This window comes from Monodon monoceros, unplaced genomic scaffold, assembly GCF_005190385.1.
Source record: "Monodon monoceros isolate NGI ecotype Baffin Bay Population unplaced genomic scaffold, NGI_Narwhal_1 Super_Scaffold_11, whole genome shotgun sequence".
NCBI lineage: Eukaryota > Metazoa > Chordata > Mammalia > Artiodactyla > Monodontidae > Monodon > Monodon monoceros.
In genome coordinates this window covers 111,672,191-111,686,719 of record NW_021703767.1, presented here as the reverse complement: position 1 = coordinate 111,686,719, position 14,529 = coordinate 111,672,191, and the positions used below count along the sequence as shown (strand labels likewise).

General features: G+C 36.3%; 1 protein-coding gene across 4 annotated transcripts in view; it reads left to right on the top strand.

Annotated features, from left to right (window-relative positions):
• Window positions 1–233: 233 nt before the first annotated feature.
• MBNL1 (muscleblind like splicing regulator 1) overlaps window positions 234–14,529 on the top strand; it is a 200,759-nt gene continuing 186,463 nt past the window's right edge. For 2 of the 4 annotated variants that reach the window (XM_029214621.1, XM_029214624.1), the window contains exon 1: window positions 249–344. The gene's annotated coding sequence lies outside the window, so the exon portion shown is untranslated. Of the gene's footprint in view, window positions 345–14,529 lie in introns of all 4 variants that reach the window. The other 2 variants (XM_029214605.1, XM_029214616.1) reach the window with 2 other exon arrangements.

The following is a 14,529-nucleotide window of genomic DNA, read 5'->3' as shown; positions in this document are numbered from 1 at the left end:
AATGAGCATTACTTAAGTATAGATTTCAATAACTTTTCTAAAATTTGCTTACACATATAAATATGTGTATACATTAATTATGTATGTATACACATAAATTATAGCCTGTTACCATGATTTCAAGTGTAAGCTTTGTGAATAATTTTCCGTTCTCCATAGAATTTATAAAGCATAATGACTCTGGTGTTTCACAACTTCCTCTTTTGGTAGACTATCCTTTTGCAGAGGGAAAAAAAATGTGTCTAGAGAAGAGAGCGGAGCAGAGAACAGAGCTCTTTGAGGTGTCGATAGTTTAACTCAACTATTTAAGCAGCTCAACAAGCAACTGTAAATAAGACATAGAGGTAAGAAGAAAGTGTTACTTGTTATTTTTCATTTTATTTGGATTGCTACTTATAGAATAACAGTTCTATAACAGTAGGTTAATAACAGTAGGTTAGATAAAACCGATACCTCTCTCAAGTAAGTAGTCAATATTTCAAATGAAAAAGTTTAGTAAATTTATGTTTCAACTTCATACAGCATTTAAAAAGCTGGAAATTTTAAAAGTTCTTATCAATCGCTGAATTATTTTAACTACAAAGTAAAACATTCTCTTTTTTTCATAATTTTGTACACAGTTTAGTGCTAAAAGAACTTTTATATTAATAATAAATTTTGAGAACTTTTTTCTTCCCCAACTCTAGCAAATTCCTAACATTTGTAAATTCTCCTACATATATTGCCTTGTTAATTTTGCATATTATTAGTTGAACGTTTTACAGGGAAAAGATATTCTTGCATTTGTTTACCCACTGTGAAAATATATTGTATTAATTAAAATGTGACATTTCAGTGTTATTTTTCATATCATCACATTGCAGCGATACGTAAATACTTTAGGAGCAGTTTGTAGTGTAGATGATATGATTTAAAAATTTAAATAAGTAAATCTAATTTTAGAAATTCATGTTTGCCTTAATAAGATTAATTACAGTTTAATGCCTAGCAATGGAACAAGAACTAAAACAAGGTAAGACTATTTGCATTCATAACTGGAGGTCAAACTAAGCTGAAACTGATCTCATTAAGAAATTCTAAAGTAATCTAAATCCAGCAGAATTTGTTTTCTTGTTGTTCTAATCTAGAGTAATGTTTACACATATTAACATTAATTTATTGTATTAATACAATTGTATTCACTATATAGCAATTGTATTTAATATAATTTAATACAATTGTATTCATTATATAGCAATTTTTAAATCCTCCTTTTAAAAACAATTGGTTTCTATGTACTTTGGCAAAACATTACAATTTATTTTAATACATCTTTAAAAAGAAAAATGCAGTTATATACACATACATATAAATAATATATATAGTCAAATAATAATTTGAATGCTTACTTAACTTGGTTTGCATTTTAATTAGAATACTCACATGGCTTCCAAAAGAGAAAGTCTACATTGTTCCATCAATTAATGGATTTAATTTTTACTGTTTTGGTAAACAGTACTGTCATACTGGTTCTACTACATTACCTGGAAAAAAGCTTTTTTTTTTTTAAACTATTTTCATGCAATGTGCTGTAACAAGAGTTGCTGTCTTTTGATTATAGGGAGAAGAAAAACAGACTGTTAAAAACAGACTGTTCGTGTTATAAATTCAGAAAGTATAAAGTTTGACATCCTTAACTAGATCAACATTTTAGTATTGAGAAATCCATTAAAATTGTGCATCTTCATCTTTATGTATCATACACTAGTTAAACACTACTTCCATCAGGACTTCGTTATGTTATTTGCAACAATACCATTTTTAATGCCCCTCTCTTTTAAAAAATGATGGAAGTATTTTTAAATGTCCAGAATTTTAAGTATGAGGTATTTTGACATCATGAGCTATTAAGTGCTGTGGGTGTGCTATACATAGTGTGGTATTACGCTGAATAACTGATAACAACCAAGAGAAAACATAACCCAAGGAAATTACAATCTAAATTGATCACTGCTGCAAATTCAGAACCACAAATGAAGGCTAAAGAAGTAGAGAAAATGCTATCTTGCTAGCAAGACAGATGTGTTGATGTTGTTGAGAATTACTAAAGTCTCTGAATGAACAGTCTAGTGCTAGACTATGCAAAATAAGCTTAGAATTTTTTCTGCCTTTGAGAAAATTATATCTACAGAAAAAATTAGCGCCTATATGGCTGTGTTTGCATAAATCATATAGATTGTTGAAGGGGATATTCTTGGCATTATTAGGAAAACAGCTGGACGCATTGCACAGGCTTTTTATTTCACATACTGTTATTACAACAAACATTTAGACCCTGCTCACACATCCAAAATTTTTAAGTGACGTTAGATATAATATTGTAAATAATTCATTTCTGGAAAACACAAATTTTGACTTTTGCACTATAGACACATATTTTACTATGTTTTGTTAGGATTACATTCATGTGACCCACTATCTAAGACATAAATTTTCATTGAATCTAATAAAAGTTAAAACTGGATGACCGCTGTATGGCATTGTGAAATTTTATACCTGTCTTAATAAGACACGGTTGACTGTGTGACCTGTGGGTGATCTTGCTGGAGATCCGTTAGACTATCGAGATCCAGGGTTGATCCAGCTAATCTCACAGTTCCCTGGCTGTCTCCTCTTTCGCAGTATGAACTTCCCAAAACTGCCCACCTGTAGAAGAGAATGCTGCTAACAGAGGGCTCTATCCCACCCGAATATATCATCTTTCAAATAATAATTTTACTTTGAAACAACGTTATTTGTTTTTGACATAAATAACTGGATTTGCAAAAGAACTTTTGAAACACTGAAACATTTCTTTGTTGTTTGTTTTGCTTTCCCTCCTTTTGGCTATTTCCCCATTTGCTAAAAAAAAGCAAAGACAAGAAAGTTTGTTGCCTGAAAGAAAGATTATGGCTTAAGCGCAGACTAAGAAGGATGCAATGTTTTAAATTCAGAAACAAAAATACTCTAAATCTAGGTAATGTGGGTCTTTCAGCATTTTAAAAGCAAATTTGTGTCCACCTACATCTGTTGATCTTCTATTTATTTTTAATGTATGTGACTTCCAAAGAAGTGCCACATGTAGCCTATTCATATTTATTTTATTAATAAAAATATGTGCTAAATAAGTCAGAAAGTTCTTGTTTTCCCAAAAATATGCACTGTGGAACTATGGGTTGTCTGTGAGATAGAATATGAATCTCATTTCCATATAAGAAATAATTTCCGTAAATATAAAGAATAAAGGCAAGTCCTTGTATACTTCTGAGTATTCCCATTTAAAACAATATGTTAAGTGCAGTCTAATTTACACATCTGCACTGTAGAAAATAAATACACTGCTAATTTATTGTAAATCAACTATACGCCAATAAAAATTTTTTTAAACTGCTAATTTTAAAAATATTTAAAATGCAAATAATTTGTTTTTTGAGCATTATTGTTATATTTCCAACACTTACCTGACATCATTGATATTTTTTATTATTTTACATGAACTAAAATCAGGCAGTTAGATTTGATGTTTTCCAAATTGCTTTTAGCTTTATGCTTTCATTATTCCATGCGTGTACAAGAAATAAGTTTTAATTTTTCAGTATTATTGAGGAAAATGCTAAATTTGGATTTTAAAATCCAAATTTAAAGAAAATTTATTATTCTATTTTACAGATATTTCATCATAAGCCTTTAGTTTTTTATGTATGTAGTCATTATCACATTCTCAAAATTCTTCTTATTGATGTAAATAGTAATATGATCTGCAAAAAATATCACCAGTTCTGATTCTGAAAATAAACTCAGTAGAATTTTTCTTTAAGTATAACTTAGTTCAATTTATTTTTCCTTTTTATAAGAAAAACTATAAGGAGATGCATTTATTCTTTTCCTGTGTTGGTGAACAGATCTGAATTAGAGGGAAGGCAAAAACATTCTCTGTGCAATTAGGCGGCTTTCTGAGTAAAATAAAATCAGATAGCTGATGGCAATGGACTTTTTAAAATGCTCACTAGAAATGCTTGTTACACTTCATTTACTTAAAAGTTTTTTTTATTTAGAAATAATTTCAAGCTCAAAAAAGTAAAAATAAAAATGGTATAATGAACTCCCATATACTGTTACCCAGGTTTGCTTAATCTTAATATTTTACCCCATTTGCTTTATAATTTGCTCTCATTCTTTCTTTCTATCTTTCTACCTCCATTTTTTTTTTTCTGAACCACTTGAGGGCACATTACAAACAACATGACCCTTTACTTCAGTGTGTAATTACTGAAAATAGAAGTCTCTTATTTAACAGTTACATATAATTATCTACTTCATAAATTTACATGGATACAATACTTTAATCTCATATTTGTTCATATTACGATTTTGCTATTTATCTAACAACACCCTTTATAATATTTCCCCTTCCAGTAAAGGACTCAGTCTAGAGTCATGAATCACATTTAGTTGTAATGTCTCTTTAGCCTTCCTTAATCTGGAATATTTCCACACTATTTCTTTGTCTTTTATGGAATTGAAAATTTCAAAGAATACAGTTTATCCACCTACTCTTTTTTCTATTCTTTTTAACATCAAGTTCCTCATTTTGTATTTGACATTTTTTCATGGTTAGATTGTGGTTATGCATTTTCTGCTAGAATACTGCACATATAGGTGATGTTGTTCCTCTCATGCTATCACATCTAGAGGCACATGATGCTCACCTGTCCCACACTGGGAGTGTTAATTTTGGCCACCTAGTCAAGGTATTGCTTAATTTCTCCATTTTATTAGGAAGGCTCCTAGTGAAAAAATTTCCAGTTGGGCTTCGCATTAACTGGAGTTCTCATCTGATGCAACCTGTACTATAATGGTCACCAAATGATGATTTTCCAACTCCAGCACTCCCTGCACATTTTCATCAGTCTTGCGCATTCTAAGCAAAAGAGCTCTCTTCTCTCCCATTTGTTTATTAATTTATGTATCTATCTGTTACTGGTGTGAACTCATGAATTTCTGTCTTTTCAATGGTTATAATTCATTACTGCTTTAATTATTTTGGTGCTCAAACGGTCCCTATTTAGCCAATGGAGCCCTCTCTTTCTGACTTCTGATGCCTCTGTGGCACCTCCCCATCATGTTAGTGAGTACTTTCTGGCAGAAGAAGATGTTGTAGGCTGGTCTGGTACCCATCCTGTTTCACCCCTGGAATCATTCATTTCTCATCTCCTTTAGTGGGGAACGGTGTTAGAGGCTCAGATCTGGATGCTTAGCATATCCACTGCCACTGAATATTTTTGCCTCTTGACTCTTTCAGGAGAAATATGTTAATGCACATACATATGTAGAGACATAAACACAAAAATATGCATTCACAAATGCTTATGCATAAAAACTTTTGTATACACACACCTCTCTTTTGGACATCATGAGTTCATCTGATAGCTCCAATTCCAACCTCTCCCTGTAGGGTTCTTTCTTGCCCTTCCCTATTCCATATTTGTGTGCTCCTCCTTCCACAGTGTGAGCCCTGGATCCTAACATCAACATGCTTACTCGTGCACTCAACCCTATGATACATCTCTAAAATAATTTCTAAATTGCTTTACCAAAACCACTACTACAATAAACAAACCTACTGAAAAAGAGGGCAGAGTTTGTGTGCACTTCTCTTCCCCACACCCATACCCCACCAAATAATGTATTTGTAAATTACTGGATGGATAAATTTTCCTTCCTTCCTTCCTCTTTCCCTCCATCCCTCACTCTCTCTTCTTTTCCTTTTCAGTCAGGGTTATAATATTCATTTAAAATACAATTAGATTCATTTGTTTCAGTTTGTTTCCAGTTTTAAGTTTTCTTCCTTTGCATTCTTTTTGCTTTTATTTTATTTTTTGAATTGATTTAATCTTTTTTTTTTTTTAAGCCATGGAGATGAATTGCTACTTGCCTGGGGACATTTCTATTAAACAAGCTTGATACAACCTAATTCAAATGTTATGATACAATTCAGAAATACCTGTTCGAGTTGCTGGTTGAACTTTTATCTTTACATTTCAATTCTGCGCAGTCTACATTTAGTCTAAAGTCAGTTATTCTCTTGCGTATTGCAAAAAGTGACCATTTCAGATGAGAAAGTAGATATCTGTAGTACTTGGCCAACCTTATGAGTTTATCATTCCAGAGATTTTTTTAAAGTTAATTGTATATATATCACCACATTTACAAAAAATAATTAGAAAAGAAAGTAAGATAAGAAGTAACCATGAATTTGCGTAGTCCATAAACATCGGAAAAAATTCTCACCCTTCTATATAAGTGATTCTAGAATGTTCCTGCCCCCAGCCCTTCCCCATATTCTACTCCAGTGCTTATAACTATAAATACATTCTAATATTTGTGGCAGCAAGAGCAAGTGGGTCTATGTCAAAAGATTCATGTTCAAATTCAATTCTGTCACTTACTGACTTTGGATCTTAGATAAGTTACTTGTCTTCCCTCTCCAGATATCTAGTCCCATACCTTTAAATTTTAAAAAATCCATACCTCCTTAACTTTCTGCCAACTTCTGGATTCATACCTCAAAGTGATTATTAAACTTCTTCACTCAGGTATTAACAGATATGTCAAAGTCAATAGGTCCAAAAAAAAAACAAAATCTCCTTATTGCCTACCCTTCTCTGCTCCATCCCCAATCTTTGGTCAGTAAATGGCACCATCTTATACTCAGTTATCTAGGTCAAAAGCATCATTAATTTCTTTCTTTGCCTCACCTACATCCTACTTGTCAGCAAGTCTGTTAATATATTTTTCTAAAATATACCCCAGCACTGATCAGGCTTACCCCTTCTGCCATCTTGAGCACCATGTGAGACACTGTCATCTCTGTTGAAGGCATCTCTGTTCTTGTTCTAGCCTAAGAAATTTATCTTTTTCTACTCATGCATCCTTGCCAGCATGACTCTTTAAAACACAAATCATATCATATAACTTGCTGCTCAAAATTCTTCAATGGCTTCCTATTTTAATTGGGATAAAATTCAAATTTTTCCTCATAGTTTATATGTCCTGTCCTCCACCTACATCTCCTCCTTCATATCCTACTTCTCATCCCTTCACTCACTATGCTCTGACTCCACTCTTCATTTTGCTCCTAGGGTATCTTAACCTCATTTCTGACTCAGGGACTTTGCACATGCTCTTCCTTCTCTTTTCATGGCATGCTCTTCCCACACGTATTATTGTGACACAATCATTCTTTATTCAGACCTCTGCTCAAATGTTTGTTCCTCCAAAGGGTTGTCTTCCATAACCAACCGAAGATTTTATTGTAGTGTCCCTATCCCAGTCACTCTCTATCCTTTTCCCCATTTAAATTTTCTAGATAGCACTTAATACTAAATAAAGTTTTCATCTTTATTTCTTTATTCAATTATTTATTGTCTGTTCCTCCCACTAGAATGTAAGTTCCATGAGGGTAGGGATTTGGTCTGTTTTGTTCATGATATATCCTCAGTATCTAGAACACTGCATGGAGTATAGTAGGTACACAAATAAATCATTAAGCAAAAGGCTTTGATGTTTCTAAGCCTCATATACAGGCATAATAAAAATAACAGCTGGGCTTCCCTGGTGGCGCAGTGGTTGAGAGTCCGCCTGCCGATGCAGGGGACACGGGGTCGTGCCCTGGTCCGGGAAGATCCCACATGCCGCGGAGCGGCTGGGCCCGTGAGCCAGGGCCGCTGAGCCTGCGCGTCCGGAGCCTGTGCTCCGCAGCGGGAGAGGCCACAACAGTGAGAGGCCCGCGTATCACAAAAAAAATAAAAAATAAATAACAGCTATCTCCCAAGGTTGTCTGGAAGAAGCCAAGGTTATGATAGTGCTCTAAACTGCCATGCAATTGTCAGGTGGGGATAATTCTGTTACCATTGAGTGAAAGGAACTGAAACAAAAAAGTAGTCCCTGGAGACAACAAATGGACCAAGAAGTTCTCTTTTTTGTGTGTGTTGGCTTTTTTCCACTGAGCTAAAAAGAGATGAGTTCACAGTGGCTGCCGCTACCCTCTTAGAATCCAGAGGGGCAGTTGCTGTGCATTGCTGCCCCATGGCTTCTACACTTTTTCTACCCATGTCCTCACCACCAAGAAAAACATGCGCCCGTTCTTCTTGGCCAGTTAGGGTTCATTGCTTTCTTCAAGCCAGATGGAAGAGCAATCTCCTTCCAGAATACTTTCTTGATGAACCATCTGTCTGTGCCGTCCTCATGGCTATGCATGCAGTTCACATATTGTTTTGTAATTATTTCCTGGTTCTATTTTTGGTCTTGAAGTGGATTATAAAGCTACTCTAGGAAAACTTTTTTTTTTTTTTTTTTTGCCTGTGCAAAATGTCAAGTTTAAGGTTATAAACATAAAACTTGGTTCTTGAGATTATTAGGCCCCAAATAACAGTGGTGGTGATGATGCTAATAATAGCTTTATTATACGTTTAGCACCAGTTTTTAGTAACATTGTATGTCACTTTTCAGTACTATTTTTTAGTACCATTTAAAAATATTATTGTATTTCAGGTGCTTCCCATGAGTAATTTAATACCCTCACCAACACTGTGAAATTAGTACTATTATTCCCATTTTACAGATTTAAGAGAAAAAAGAGAGAGAGCTTCAGAGAGAGGTAGCTTGATAATGGTCACAAAACTGATCTTGGTGTGTCTTTTCTCTAAGCTGGGTCATTATCGTGGTATTATACTGCCTCTACTACTTATTTACTGAGAAGCAAGGTAGGCAGAGCTGTGGCTTAGATACTGTTAGAAATTTATAGACTATGTGGTATAATCCCTGCCTCAGAAATCTTACAATCTAGTAGATGAAATATTAAAAGAAGTGGATTTTGAGACCCAGTATGAAAAATATATAAGATATATTATATGCCTTTTGAGACGTCAAAATAATTGAAAGCTATACTTCTGGGTATAGTGATGGCACAGGCTTCCTGAAGGAATCAGCTTTAAAGTTGAACCATCAACATTTAATTGGTAGAAAAGGGATAATAAATTTTTTGGAAAATTTCAGAAAAGTTTCAAAGAACTAAAAAAATGTTAATATTACATGAATTTAATATTGGGTAACTTTTTTTCTATTTTACGGTCCTCCCACACGAGGTATTTGGTGACCCTGACTTTGTGGTTCTTCTCAGGAAGTGGGTTATGTGAAGAGAAGATTTTTAATTCTTGTGAGAAGACTCTGTTTTCATTTTGAAGTGTGTTTATTCATGTATTCCTACATCAAGCATCATGCATTGAGCACTGTTCTAGATGCTGGGGGAACAGTGATGGACAGGACCAAGATTCTACACTCAACATTCTACCCTTCAGTCTAGTGGGGAGAGACAATGAGTAAACCAATAGACGAGTAAATTTTTTAAAAGGGAATTTCAGATGAGGGTAGCATCACGAAGAAAATTAAGCAAAGTAGAAGGACAGAGAGACAGCTGGCCTCCCGAGGTGGCCTCTCTGAACGTGTAATATTTAAGCCAAGACCTGAATGATGAGAAGGCTGAGAGAACCATGGACTCTGGGAAGAGTGGCCCAGGAAGAGTAACGGGCAAGGGCAAGTGCAGAGGCAGGAATGAGTTTGGCATATCTGCATATCTGAGAAGCAGAAAGAGTCCAGTCCTCGGAGGGAAGTGGAAGATGAAGCTAAGGAGAACTGAGGTGGACAAAGGGCCAGGGAACCTACGTTGTAGGCCAAGGAAAGGAGTTGTACAGTGTGAGCAAATATTTGCAAGGACATGCACATGTGTGTATTGGGTAGAGGAGCACATGAATGACCCATTCATTATCTATGTTTAACACAGGCCAGGAAAGGCTGTTGTTTGAAGAGAAGCAGGAATTACTACATAGGCCAAAAGCTTTCTTAGGAGATAAATTATTATATTTAGATAAATTTCAGATAAGCTAAGTTTACCTTCAGAGGTTAACTACATTTTCTTGCCTTTTCATTTCCATAATAGGTGTGAGTTTGATAAAAGTGAAAAGGTCTCAAATATCATTTAAATTTGTCAACTTAAGATTTTTCAGCAAGATTGCCATGGACTAACTGACCCCAATCGTGGTCATTGAAGATAGGTTCACTGATGTCTGGTAATGGGGTCATTAGGCACCTTCGTTTCTGCATGGATCTAAAGCAGAAAAGACTAGAGAAAAGGCTGTTTTCCAGTGCCTGGAGACAACAGATGTTCCTTTGTTTATTCTTCGTAAATCACAGTGCCAGTGATGATAGGGACCCTTGCAATATCAACCTGTTCCTCTTCTAAGTAGTAGTAACTTACTTTGCATTTTCCATGGTAATTATAAATTTCCTCTGATTTATTTTTATTATCCCAAGAGCTCTAAATGACCCAATTACTACCACTTAAATCCTAGAGTTAGTTGGACACAACTTTTTGAGGGAGGTGGGAGGTGGAGTATGATTTGGGAAGGGAATATAAGCTAGCTTACTGAAAAGGATATATTCTTTTTTTTTTTTAATGGAGTAAACAAACTCAATATTTAAGAACGATTGGCCTCCCCCTATACTTAAGAAATGAATTACAACTAGTATGGCTGCTTCTCTGTCTGGTTTGGGTTAAGAGCTGACAAAGAAAAAAATCTACTTCTGACCTTGAACTGAGTATGTCCTAGAAGGATGGCAATGGGTGGGGTGGAGAGGAACACAATCATAATTTCCCCAAGGCAGGCAGACATGATACTGTAGGAGTCAGAAGCTAACTTTTGAGCACTCCTGACAATGCCCAAATAGAAAACCATTATGCTACCAGTTTCGGGAAGTGTGGAGGGGTGCAAATGACTTATGTGTTATTTAAGCAGTGCATTCCATCCTATAACGTAAATATGTGGGTGTGATGACTGACCATGTTATTGGACTAATGCAAAGTGTGAGATGGTGTGTGGTTCCCAAGTGCATGAGGGAATAAATGCAGGAATATCTGCAGTGTGTGAATATTAGAGACCAGTCCTGAAACATGAAGCCACTCTCTGACCTGCCACTTACCATAGTTGGGCAGTTTAACCAAGAAGCAAAGCTACTGAAACTATGGAGTTGCAGGTTTTCTGCAATAAGAATAGTACATATTTGCTGACGTGAACAAGATTCAGGAGGGAAGCACAGAAAGAACACGTGGGCTTGGGGTGTGACTCTATTTAGTTAACTTGGGGCGGAGAGTTGTCCAGAATTGGAGGCTAAGAATGCTTTCTCCAGGCCAAGCAGGCTCTCCTCCTGCCTTATTTGGCTTTGTTCTTCTGACGGTGACCCATCATGTTGGAAAAGAATCTCTTTCAAAAGTGTAAATGTTCCTCTTTCTGCGGGTGATGTCATCATTCCTGTGGTCCAAGCCTTTGTTACTAAATAGTACTTAGCAACACATAATCATTATTTTCTCCTCGTAGAGTTCTGAGCATGTTCGCTCTGATGAAGTTGAGAGAGACATTTTTTTCAGGGAGGTAGGAGTAAAATCTGAAAAAGGGGAAGCTATGTCTGAAAGGATCTCTTGACTAGAGTTACTTAAAAGAAGCAAGTAGACAACGAAATTTTTATCCTGTGGCAACAGCTTTGACTGGGTTAAAAAAAAAATCATAATTTCACGCACGGTTCCAAAGGAAGTGGTTTCCATGCAACTGTGCATATAAACTGTTCTTTAAAGTGGTAGATGTCTTTTTTTTTTTTTAATTTAAACTCTATTTTTTTTTTTTTTATGGCTACGTTGGGTCTTCGTTGCTGCGCGCAGGCTTTCTCTAGGTGCGGTGAGAGGGGGCTACTCTTCCTTGCGGTGCACAGGCTTCTCATTGCGGTGGCTTCTCTTGTTGCGGAGCACGGGCTCTAGGCACACGAGCTTCAGGAGTTGCAGCACGCGAGCTCAGTAGTTGTGGCTCACGGGCTCTAGAGTGCAGGCTCAGTAGTTGTGGCACACGGGCTTAGCTGCTCCGTGGCAGGTGGGATCTTCCCGGACCAGTGTTCGAACCCTTGTCCCCTGCATTGGCAGGTGGATTCTTAACCACTGCGCCACGAGGGAAGTCCCTAAAGTGGTAGATGCCTTTTGCTTGGCTTGGCTTGTCCTTCTTATGATTTCCCTTGTAAAGTGGGTGGGGAAAGTTGGACAAATGAAAGCTGTTCACTGGCCAATTAAGAGAGATGTTTCTCAAGTGCCTGTTTATCATTCCAGGGAACATCTGGGATTCCCTTTTTAATTACATCCTACCTGTCTATTCAAAAAACTGTAAGAGGAGCTGTCTTTTCATTTTGTGGAAAATAGCTGTAAATTTCTTAAAGTTGTAATGTGATTTTAATCACCATATTTTGAAAAGACTTGAAGTTTAAACTGAGCTTGTTCTTTAAATATTCTAGATTTTTAAATTCGTAATTACTATCCACTTAAAGTAATAACAATAGCTATAACTTATCAAATGCCTCACTCATGTTAGGTTAATTCTCATGAAGTCATTCATCAGCACAATTTTATGAGGTAGACATTTTAAGTTCACAGGAAACTGAGACTTGGAGAGACTGTCCAGAATCTCATGTCTAGTAGACTCCAAAGACTCTTTTATCTCACAGGAGCCAAGGTCATGGGCAGAGCAGCAGCTTTTGAAAAATTACCCCCCGTTGTTTAACCTGATTCTTCTAAAGAGTGTGGTGCAAACACAGGTCATTGCACGAGGCTGGGGAGACGGATATGCCTTGTTTCAAGAGCATGCAACAACACAGGCAGAGGGGCAAGGTGGCAGCAGCCATGACTGTTGCCAGTGGAAACTGGCCCATGTGTCATATTTGGCATGTGTATACCTGTTGCCAATAACCCCAAAGTAGACAGTGTGTTCCCTTTAGTCACCCAGTAAGTTAGTCATAAATGAAATGGACTTACTTCAGTTGTCTTCTTCCATCATGGTAAGGAAGATAAACAAATGTGTGCCAAGTATCATCCATGTACTCCGTTTTCCTAATAATTTGGCTGCCTCACATAAATTGGATATTTGGTGACAAGTATGCCCTTTTCTACAAGCTTAAGTCTAATCTGAGTTAAGTTCCCAGGGACCATGTAGAGTTTTCAGTATTTAGGGACCTGACGAAGTGTTTACAGCTTCTTCCAAGAAAGACCTACCAGTATATTGTAAGAATAAACAGACTTCAAAGTCATCACAAGGAGAAAAACTGTTCTGGCTAAGTCTGTAATTTAGAGTATCTTTAGAGAAGAAAGACTTTATGAAAAGAGAGGCTCTGAGTGGCCAGCCTCTTTTATACAGTTACTTTTTTCTTTATTTAATTGTAAAGACTAAATGACAGGTAGGAAAGTGCTTTTTTTTGCAGGAACGTGGGCGTCTTGAAGCTGTGGAAGGAAGTTACCTTGTGCATGGGAGTAAGCATGTGGGTAGGAGTTGTACACCACCGCTCTATTGCTAGTCTAGAATAATCATGCATAAACATCTTTACGGTGGCACCTGAACAGAATTAATAAACTCCTATCAAAGGCACTTGATACATTGTTTAAAATAAGCACATATTACCTTTTATATCCAGGAATAGTAAAAAAAAATTTTACATCAGAAACAAGGATAAAAAAGTCCTGTAACTTTGACAAAAACAAAGATAATACAAGTGGATTTTCATATATTAATTCAAAAGCTGACATACTATACTCTCCAAAAGTGTGAGAGAGAAGCTGGCTTTGTCTGTAGGTGTCATAGCCTTAAAAGATTAAACCCAGGAAATGAATGAAAGTAAACACCAAAGAACACAGCAAGAGCAGAGTAGTAATGATCAGTCACAGATTTCTTTAAACCTTGCCCTCGGGGGCTGTGTGGTGGACACCCTTCATCTCAACAGAAATAAAGTCACTGTTTCACACAACAGTAATAGAATTCTGTCTTACAAATGAGGAGGAATTCAAGCAGTGTAGATGTGTAGTTTAAGTACTGTGATGGCTCTCACAGAGCTATAATTTCAGATGTTTGAATTCAGTGAAATAAAGGGGAGATCATAAAAATAATAATCGTCTGTCTTTTGAGTTTAGATTCACCTATTCACATGTTTTTCCTTCCCTTTCACTACACTTTGCAAATTTGTATTGTTTACTTAATTGATTATAATTACTTATTATTTCATATCTATTGCCCCTGTGGGACTGTATGTTTCAAGAGGCTTGGGGTCCAGTGTTACACACCCTGTAGCCTCAGATTCCAGGAAAGGCCAGAATTATGCCAGGTGCTCAGTGACTATTTGTGGACCAGATAGGAAAGTTGACAGCAAAACAACTTAGAGGGAAAATGCAGCAGTTACCAGTGAGCTGGTGGCCTGCGGCCAGAAAAGTCTGAAAGGGAGAAGAATGTTCAACATTGTCTAGAAATACATAAATGACTGAGAAGGCTAGATGGGATCAGGTCCTGTCAGCAGTTACTCATTGCTAAGCCGGTGACAGAAATACAGGCATTTGAGTCCAGCCAGGTGTGGCCAGGAGAGCCACATTCTGGCTGA